Raw genomic sequence first — 10693 nt, forward strand, 5'->3', positions numbered from 1 at the left:
TGTCACCCAGAACGATATTTGCATAATAAAATTTTTTATGACAAAAATTTTTTTATCGACAAGATTCCGTAATTTCTTAAAAGGGAGTTTTATTTATATTTCGCATATTTTCTTGATTAGTTTTCACCTAGTGTTTGATTTTTCATTTTACATACCTGTGACCTCGAAGATAGGGGGGTTGCCCTTTGCACATTTAATTTTGGTTTTTCTACGCCGTACCCTCGCACACATCTCATAAACACGAGCGCAATATCCTATAAATATTTCCAGAGTAAAAATACACAGCATTATACCTCCTTCCAATGCAACCACCATTATAAATACACTTGCAATATTTGAAGATATTGACTGCGGGTGAAATACAGTTGGGCCCATATTAGAAGCAGGGACTACGTTCAACCCTGCCACCAAATTTATCCACAAGTTATATATTCCAGCTTCCATCAATCTTCTCAAATCCGGCTGAATACTGAACCTCCCAAATTTTGAAAGTGTAGAAAATTGAGTGTACTTGCCAAAGTGTTTCTTGCTCTGTTTCAAAGGTTTCCTAGTTATGAAGGATTTCCACGTAAAGACGCGATCTATGTGCAGATCAATTTCGGCTGACCTCATTATAAAAATTGATGAATCACAGTTACTCAAAACTTCCCGAGCATCGTTAGTCGATTTCCATTCCAGCGATTGTATATTGTATTGGAGCGAATTCGTCTCAAAAAATTTCGAAATCTTTTTTGCAACGCCGTGCAATATCTGGAATACTTCCATACTGTGGTTCCAAATTCGATAACTAGGAAGATATGTATCGTAGCATTGCTTAAATTTGTGTAGGTCCGTTGATTCACACATAGTAAGAGCAGCATATTGTCGTTCCGTAATGCTGGTTCCGTTGTTTCCCAAGTAATTGTTCTTATAAAATATGGTATGTAAACTTCTTGCATATGCAGTTTATTAAGAATTCCTTTAAATTGTGTTCCAGTTGTTACATTGGCCATAAAAAGAAGGTGATGGAATGTCTGAAATTCTGTCACAGCGGGATCTGAATAAATAACTCGAAACATATTTTCTAAAATCTCGTCAAGCGTTTTTGGCGTTTCTTGCGTTAAGGGGGCAATAAGATCGTTTACGACAATACCTTTGTAACCGTTGCTTAGAATTATGCAAAATAGGACCCACATAGGCCATACAATTCTAAGGACACGAACTTTTAACAACCTCTTATTGAGGTCGGATATAACTTCAAGAATTGCGCTGAATAAGAGTGCCGCAGAATCCGTTAATGTTACATACCAACTCATAATTTTTCGGCTCCGTAATTGCTGCTCGTATACTGGCACAAATTGACACGAGAGTAATGAGAGTTATTATCGAAATCCAAACTTCCCCCTCGTAAGGACGATAATATGCGTCAAATCCGAAATTGTTTCCCGAAATGATCGAAGAACATGTAAGGGAGGAGAAACTTCTTTCGGTCCAGAATAAGACATCCTTGTCATTATTAACCAAATCTGAGTAATTAAGCAATAAGCGGCCTCCTATTACTTTCTGGTAATACTCGTTTTCGACAGATTTAAAATAATCCTCGCTAAACAGCTTTGTGCTCGTCTTAGATACCCTGGGCAGGATGTCCAACAACTGGTGTACGTTCAAATTCTTGTGCAATTTAATGATCCACACTAATATGTGCTTTTGTATGTCGTCTCCACGAATGCGGTACCAACCAGGATTTGTCGCAAAATGTTTCAGTGTAATTTCCCAAGTTTTAGGGACCCGGACGTTTTCGTAGCACCAGTTTGCATTGAGCAGATCAAGGTGAATACCGTTTTCTAGAATTTTTACACCTAACATGGCTTCCGTATCGCTGAAGATAGGTTTCAGCTTTCTCAACCCTTCTGCGTCAGTCGATACCGCTGAGCAACACCAATAATTGTAAGTCACGGCTATGCTTGAGACACTGTGTTCAAACGAAATTAGCATAAACGCTTTGTAATACCCCTTAGTCCAATAGAATCGGTTTTTTAATTGTTTCTGATGACGTTCGCTGGAAATGTGTCCTAAAACCAATCCGATATAGGTATGGGTAAAGTAATTAAGGTAGTTTTGGCTCGATGTATGAAAGATGTTTTGCCTCACTTTCCTAGCAGCCTTATCTAGAACGTTGTAATCCAAGAGATTACCAGCAATGAATATGATCGCTTTACAATTTAGTTTAACTTTTGTTTTACTGGTATCCTCGATACTCGTCGGGGATACTGATCGATTTCGTGTAAAGTATGGGAGAGGTAATTGTGCAGGTTTCGAAGTTTTTGCCAGGTGGATAAGGTACAAAGGTGCGATTTTTCTTATTAGTCTAACCTCAATTGAATCAATCGTATCCTTCGAAGAAGTAACTATGGTTACACGACAGTTTTTAAATACCAGAATACTATCTTGGAAATGCAACGAACTAATGACACGGAATTTTAAAAATGCTAAAATTAAAAACGTCCAAATTTTGTTCGTCATAATCGCGAAAAATTTCAGGTGTATTTATATTTTTTGACAATGATTAATTGCAAGTGTAAGGGTTTAGTTTAGCGATACTGCGAAGGACAACTGGTAAACAAGACGAATAGAAATGATACGTACATAAATAAATCACACTCTTAAACCGAGAAAATATGTACATAGTGTACAAAAATTATCTGACGGTCCCAAGAAATCGTACCACCCGCCACAAAACGTGCTAAAACTTTCTTGCTGTTATGCTCTCGGAGCTAATTTTTTTTGACAATGTCCCCCAGACCTTAATGTTCAAATGTGGAAAAAATTATAAAAATAACCCAACGTTTGGATGAAGGAGAACGTATTTCATAAATTCCTCAAAAATTTTGAGTTCCCCGACATATTGTCAAGTTGTGGAGGAACCGGAAGCCATCCAGAGACCCAATTCGTCTTAGATGACCCGCCGCATACTCGGCTATAAATGCAAATACGATTTTAAAGATAAGGTACCGAAAACTTAGTAGTTCGACAACAAAGCGTGCAGTGGTCATAAATCTCACAGATCGATTTTGACGATTTTGGTAGGAAATCTGTCCTTCCATTATCCAGAATCATGTCAAACTCAGTGACTGGAGTCACATAGCTTTCATGAGTCCCAAGATATCGTATTTTCAGACAAAAACATTCAACATCGACAAAATGTTGGCGACTTCCTCGAGCAAAATGGCTGTTTGACTACTGTTAAAAAAGGTGGAGATATTTTGCGTACGCAAAAGACCGGAATGAATGGTCATCCTGTGCGAATCTTCACTATACAAGGTACCAAATTGTGAAGAGAAACGAGGTTTCCGAGAAGAAGCTTCAATAAAACTGACAACCATTGATGGGTTGTAGTTGGCTCTGCTCCATTGGTGGGACCGAGCTGGACATCACATTGGTTTGTCAAGATATGGTCGGACAGTTTTCGGGTAGTCACATCTGCGGTCGCTTATCGTCTTGAGGAATTGTGTGTGGCTCGGAAAAAGCCCGGACGCAAACCGACTTGAACATTTATTGCCTAAACTTGAACGCAATGCGTTGAACAGACCAGTTCCACCCGATTGTGCATCCCTGACCCAACGTTTAAAAACAACTTTGAAAAAAATTCCAAACACTAGTTTGGAAAATCGATAATAAATTTTCAGGACAAGAGTTCAGGACTTGCAAAAATTGTCTGAGGATACACCAAATAGTGTTGTATTACATGATATAAACGATTTCGTCAATAAAAATTTCCTCGCGCCAAAATTCCAATAGTTGGAAACTGTACTTTGGACCGTCAGATAATTTTTTTACACTATGTACTAGTACATAAATATGTACATAGTCAAGAATCACCGCATTTCATTTAATTAATTCGGTCGATGTACATGCAACTTGAGCTGGAGAATCTCCCATATACCAAATAATTAATGACTTAAAAAGCTATGAATTTATTATACTTATTGTCTTCCCTATCGTGAATATAATACGATCTAGTAGCACGACCTCGGATTATACATGGGTACACAAGATAAATTCGTACGATAATAAATATATCCGTGAGTAAATACGTACGTAGATATACAGATGTACGTATGTACATGAAACTTAGAGTTTCGAACCACCCGAAATTGAATAATTAATGACTTACCAAGCTGTAAAGTTAGGTACATGTGGTGGCATCCATACGGTACGGCTGGCTGTGTGATGGTACGGCTGGCTGGCACGACCAACGATTTTGTATATGGAAATATACAATAAATTCACATAAATACATATGTATGTGTGTATTTACATAAATTCTTAACATAATCTTCATATTAACAAAGATATGTTCGTTTGTATTCATGTACATATGTCACATGTCGAAAATTCAAAGCAGTATTTGTATGTACATATATCTCTAACCATGCGATATTGAGAAGTGCAAAACTGCGATTTCACGAAAATTTAGTCCAAGTAGATAAAATTCGAGTTTCAGTATGATTCAATGAACTTATCGAAATATTCGTTGTCAAAGCCATAGCCACAGAGATACTGAAGACTACTGACCCCATCCGCACTCACTGCTTCAACCCAACTGCAGCCGCGACCCGACCAATGCAGTCCATCGCGAGAACAGTCCTGCACAATATCCAACATCTCAGCCTGCCCCCCCCCGTCGGATCATCCCACACCCTAAACTCGTTTTCCTTTTCGCCACCTAGCCTATCCCTGCTGCCGCCCCACGGCCACTCACCAAACCACACAACCAACTGGTCACATACGCAATATTACAATGATATTGATATTTAACTATACTGCAAAGCTTTTGTAACATTCATAATCAATCTACACTGGACAACTACATTAAATTATAACCATACCCCTTAATCTGAACTAATGCTAATGTATACGTCTGTATATAATTGTACCTTCGTGTGCCCTTAAGCGGCCCCAAAAGGATAGTAATAAATTCATTCACTCATTCAATCATTCATATATAACTACGCATGTAAATTCTCTAGCATGTATAATTAGATATACTTATAAATATATCTAATTATACATAAATGTATGTATACATAGTGAACGTATGAAGATAACCAAATACTCAAATGTGCACATATTTATACGCATTTCCCTGCCGGTGAACTTACAAACATATGTTCAACTTGTCAGCCATCATCCCTACGCAGTGACCTTCGAAGGCGCTGGTGCGACGCAAAAGCTAGGTTGTACATATATGTACACATGTATGCGGACCACAACGTGTATTATGTAGTGTTTGTTAATATGTGCAATTATCTTTACGCATTAAGAGAAGCAAATTGTTGTGTTTTTTCACCCCTCAATTATTTATATTTTTCAGTCTCATATGGAGGTGTGTATGGATATGTATTTGAACTACTTAATTACGCATGAGCCAGCTTTTTCAAGTCCGGGATAGTTATATATATTATGTTAATAATGTTAATATAGGTTCGTTTAAATTCGTAGGATTATTTCCTGCATAATCATTCTCATTACGACTTAGGAGGAGCGACCCTCTACATGCCCCTCTCAGATCTCGATGCCCTTTGGATATTTGATAGTCCTAGATGAATGTAGGATAACCCTAGAGTGGTTTGACGCCATGGCCACATTTGCGCCTGCCACACCCCCTCAAAGGTGTAAAAAACACGAAAAAAGCCCTGTTTTCATGTACTTCAACTGTCACCAAAAATCCAATTTTGCTCGGATTTTCATAAAATTTACATTTTTGTGATCCCAGATACTTGTGTGATCATATCCAGTAGCAATCTCAACTTTTTTGAAATTTTGAAAATTTTCGAGTAATTCATGAGCAGTGGAATGTCCTAAAATTTCGGAAATTTCAAAAAGGTTGAGATGTAAATTTTATGAAAATCCGAGCAAAATTGAATTTTTGGCGAATTTTTGAAGTTGTCAGTTTTTGTGTTTTTTACATCTTTGAGGGGGTGTGACGGGCGCAAATGTGGCCATGGCATCAAACCACTCTAGGGTTATCCTTCACTCACCTAGGGCTACTACATATGCAAAAGGCATCGAGATCTGAGAGGGGCATGTAGAGGGGCTCTCCTCCTTAGAGCAATTAATGAGCCCGTGATGAAAGTTATTGGTTTATTCTACCTTCGATTAAAAAAGGATAATTGTTGCCTCTGAGATAAATAATATCCTTTACATGATTAGCTCCTATGAGGCAATGATGTACGCTTTAACGTAAATGCCACTATTTGCTTGAACATTTCATATCGGTAATTCGTACGTAATTCTTATTCTAGCGTACTTGTGAAACACATATCGTGAAGTCATAAATTTTTGAGAAATTAAAATCGTACAAAATTTGTCAAGCTGAAGATTCTTAAATTAAGAGCAAACTAAGTCATTTTTGTCAAAATAAATTCAAACGATTATCAAACACACGCTTAAAAATTGTAAGTAAACAATTCTACTTATCAGAAAATGATAACCTTAAAGGGGCAAAGTGCGCTTATCTCAGTTTCGCTATTGGTTTCAATTTGCTTTGCTCAGGTATTTGGAAAGGTTGATCGTGCAAATACAAATCTCAGCCAAATCCAAATATCCGACTATGTTATACCCTTCGAGCAATGTACACTGATTGTGGCAATCCCACAAAAGAATAATTTCAATATGCTCCATCAAAGTCCCTTGCGCGCACCAATAATTTTACACACGTACAACATCAAGTTCGGAATAATAATTGAAACCAAATTTACAATGGCGAGTAGACGAAACGTTTTTCCACATTGTTGGGCAACATTCGCCATTCTGCCAGAGAAAGATAAGAACTTTGTGCTTCATAAAAAATCCCGGCATTTCATTGACGGACCTGACTTCATACAGCCGTTTTGGCCAGATCAATATTTCGTTTGGATGACAACAATCAAAACAAAAATTATACAGTATCTAAAGTCGTTTAGGGTAAACGTTTTCCTAAATTTACTTCGCAATCGTGAAATTGTCATTATCGAGCTTACGCAGTATGGAGATGAATTAGTTACTTTAACAGCAAATAAGTCAATGCTTGAGATGCACTATCACAATATATATCACCGTTCTGGAATCACAATCAACATGAAACCTTCCGAACCATGGTATACCATAAACTGTACTACCGCCGACTGCTTTTCCAAATTACAAATCGTTGGTAAAAACGTTTCAGATCTTAACAAATATTTTTGGGATGCACGTGGAGTTTATGATTCCAAGATTAATAGCATTTATCACTTGCGTACTATCGTTAATTTCTCGACGTTGCATACCTCTTGGAATGGTTACCATCAAGTTGCGAATATGACAACGTTCAACGGGTTCGTCCGGTTCTGGATTTTGCAAGAAACTTTTCAATACGACGTAAATAAATTTACCGGATTTCATTCCTTTCCAACTGTTCAAAGCATATCTTCCTATCCTGAACTGAAAGGCTTTGTCTTTGTTCATCTTGACGTGCAGGCTTTCAGCTACGCATCGTGTTATCAAGTGAAATCGACACATTCAGATACATTGAATTCTTTAACGAGTCCTTTTGATTGGTCAACTTGGATCTACTTATCGATTAGTATTCTTGGAGTTATTTTCATTTTGATCAGTTTGTCCAAGAAATTCATTTGTACTGCAGCATTCTTAGTAGTTGGAATTTGTTTGGAAAGCTCCGTACTTGGACTGCTGTCCATTTATAATTCTAAAAGATATATTGTCGGACTATATACAGTTGTCGCTGTTTGGGCCGTGATGGTGGGAACATTGCTGTCGAATTTTTACAAAACCTCGTTTACGATGGAAATGATTGTCCCTACAACGTGTACAACCTTAATCAAGAGTATAATGGACATCGATGGGATACAAGTTTTAATGCCTGTTAATCTTTTAGATAAGAACGATTTACAAGTGACCAATTTTGAAGATGAAATGCGATATAGAATGTTCCAGAATGATATTTTACAACATTCCATGCAGTTATTGGACACAAAAGGAGGATACAAGCTACTTGATGCATACATCGAAACGGCAAAATACCTCATAAACAGAATACGGGTACAGTATAATATAAGCAGAGATGAAATATTGAACGGCAAAGGGACATTTACTTGGTTATATCTTGGAAAAAGTACTCGTTTTAATCATAGTACGTCAAATGACAAATGCACTATTCAGCCAATTTCATACAATGACACGAGCCTACTAAATAGCTTGTCAGCTTGTGACAAAATTGCATTGATGGATACGAAAGAGAATCTTGCGAAAATCCTGCCTTTTCTCAATGATAACCCTGATAAGATAAAGTATCTTCAGATTGACGACGATTCATTCTTTACAGCAACTCGTGGTTGGCCGATTGTACCTGTCCGTAATAATTATTGTTTGCATCGACTCAAGCTAATGATGTCTTCAGGAATTTTTAAGCACTGGGAGACTTTGTATAAATTATGGAAACCTACCAAGTTGTTTCATAATTATGCGAACTGGACACACCCCAAATTAGATGCAGTTTCTCGGTTAGATTTTAATTCAAAAATTGTTGTATCGTTCTATGTCTGTGGAGTTTGCATTTTGATATGCGTTCTGATCATTGTTTTGGAGATTGTGTGGTGTTTTAATTGTAAGAATTTAAATAATTTAGTTAAGAAGTTTAAATAAACCCTCCAAACGAATGTAAATAAGTAGCGGCAGACCGTTTCAAGTTTGCTTTAACGTTTCTGTACATATGTATATGACCTCGTCCTAACGGTCATGAGGTCAAAAATATTAACGTCATTGAAATCGCAGTCAAATGTCCTTTAAAATGACACCCCGTACGACAATTATGAATCTGCTGACCTTTGACCTCGTCCTTAAGGTCATAAGGTCAAACATATTAAAGACTTCGAATTCGCGGTGGAATTTCCTCTAAAATGATACCCCATATGAAGATTATGTGTTCGCTGACGTCTTAAAGGCATTGTAAATTTTACTGAGAAAATTACCAATTTACCCGAAAAAATTCCTAAATCTAGAACGATCAATATTTAGTCTTATTACGCACAACGCAGCAAAACGTTTACTGATAAAATTAGTTAGATAAACTTGGAAAAGGTTGGCTTGAGAAAAAGTAATTTTTTTCGTCAACAAGAATAGTCACATCCTGTTATTAAGTAATAAGTTTAAGTAATAAGCAATAAGTTTCATAAAAGCCTGCATGTTGTGTTTTAGCGTAACATATTGTGAAGTAAATTGGAAATATAAAGATAGATAAATAAATTATTTGAAGTGGAGAACGGATAAGGTTTGCAACGCCAGATTTTGATGCCATTGGATATATGGTAGTAATAGACGAGTAAAGAGAGAAGAAGGAGGGTTGAGGTCTCATAGTTCCTATAGAGATGAAATTCATATAGATGCCCGATCTCGAAATATGTTATAAACTTTACAACACTTCCAAATGAATCAAACACCTGCTCACCTTCCAGCTCTCCTGTTAACAAAAAACTAAAAATGTCTCAAAATTTAAAATAATGGAAAACCCTAGAATTTTTGGCAGTCCTATCAGATGGTGAGTTGTGTCTTCCACTGACGAAGGAGGTCTCACAGATTTTGGCCAAATTGGTGTAAATCGATCATAAATTTCATTAGTATGAAATTTACAAATTATACTATCTGCCGGTACGAAAAGTTGGCGGATATTTTCGTAAAAAGAAGATACTTAAAACGCGCCCCAGGTCGACAAATGTTAGGTTACTTTCCACATTTACTGGGCGAATCTGTGAGCATACTTTGGGAGACCTCAATTGTGGGTATCGAATGCGCACATTGATCTGGCGTTGCAAGACTCGTTGGTTCTCCTTCTTAATGATTTTTTCTAGCAAGAAATACACATAAAGTGGGCAGTTCCACATGCAAAACAAATGCTTTCTTCAGACATTCTTCCCTAATTCTGGTTCTACCATTTCGCATAACGGTTATTCTTTAATGAAATAACAAATATTAATTACAGATCCATTGGATGCGTTAAGTTTATTGCGGGGCCATATTCTAAAAAATTAAAAGCCAACAAATTGGCCACCATACAAATTTGCAAAACTAGACTGAACTTTTCACAAAGTCGTACAATAAGATATGAATATTTTGGAAGCAGGTTTTAAATAAATTTCGCAGTTATTGATCTTGAATTCGATCAGTTGTAATCATCATTTTCTTCCAATTTGACGCTTGTGAATATGAAGTTGAAGCTCTCATCACTATTACAACTGCCCTCATCCAACGTTCCGTTATTAGTGAATATTTTCAAATTGTTTAACTTCACAAAGGTAGCTTCGTTCAAGTTTTCAAAGAAATTCCTGCTTTTGTCTCTAAGTTTTAAGACTATCTTACCTCTATTATTTGCCCTGTTCACCACTGTCATACGTATTTGTTGGACGTTGAATTGGTTAGCCAGAAATTGGATGATAACCCAGCGGCCAATACCAAACTGGAAATATGTCCTTGTTGGATATACCGGTTTTCTACATGGAGTAATAACAATTGCACTGTTACACATCGAGAGGGTGAGAAAGGAGATGGTGACCTTGCTAAATGCATGCGTCGATACAGAATTACAACTAATTCTGGAAGGTAATCAAATATAAGTTAGTCAAATGGTACGTGCGTAGATGAATTTTGTTAGAGAACCGTTGTTGAATGACGAACGATGGTT

The sequence above is a fragment of the Folsomia candida genome, unplaced genomic scaffold (assembly GCF_002217175.1).
Source record: "Folsomia candida strain VU population unplaced genomic scaffold, ASM221717v1 Fcan01_Sc010, whole genome shotgun sequence".
Lineage (NCBI taxonomy): Eukaryota > Metazoa > Arthropoda > Collembola > Entomobryomorpha > Isotomidae > Folsomia > Folsomia candida.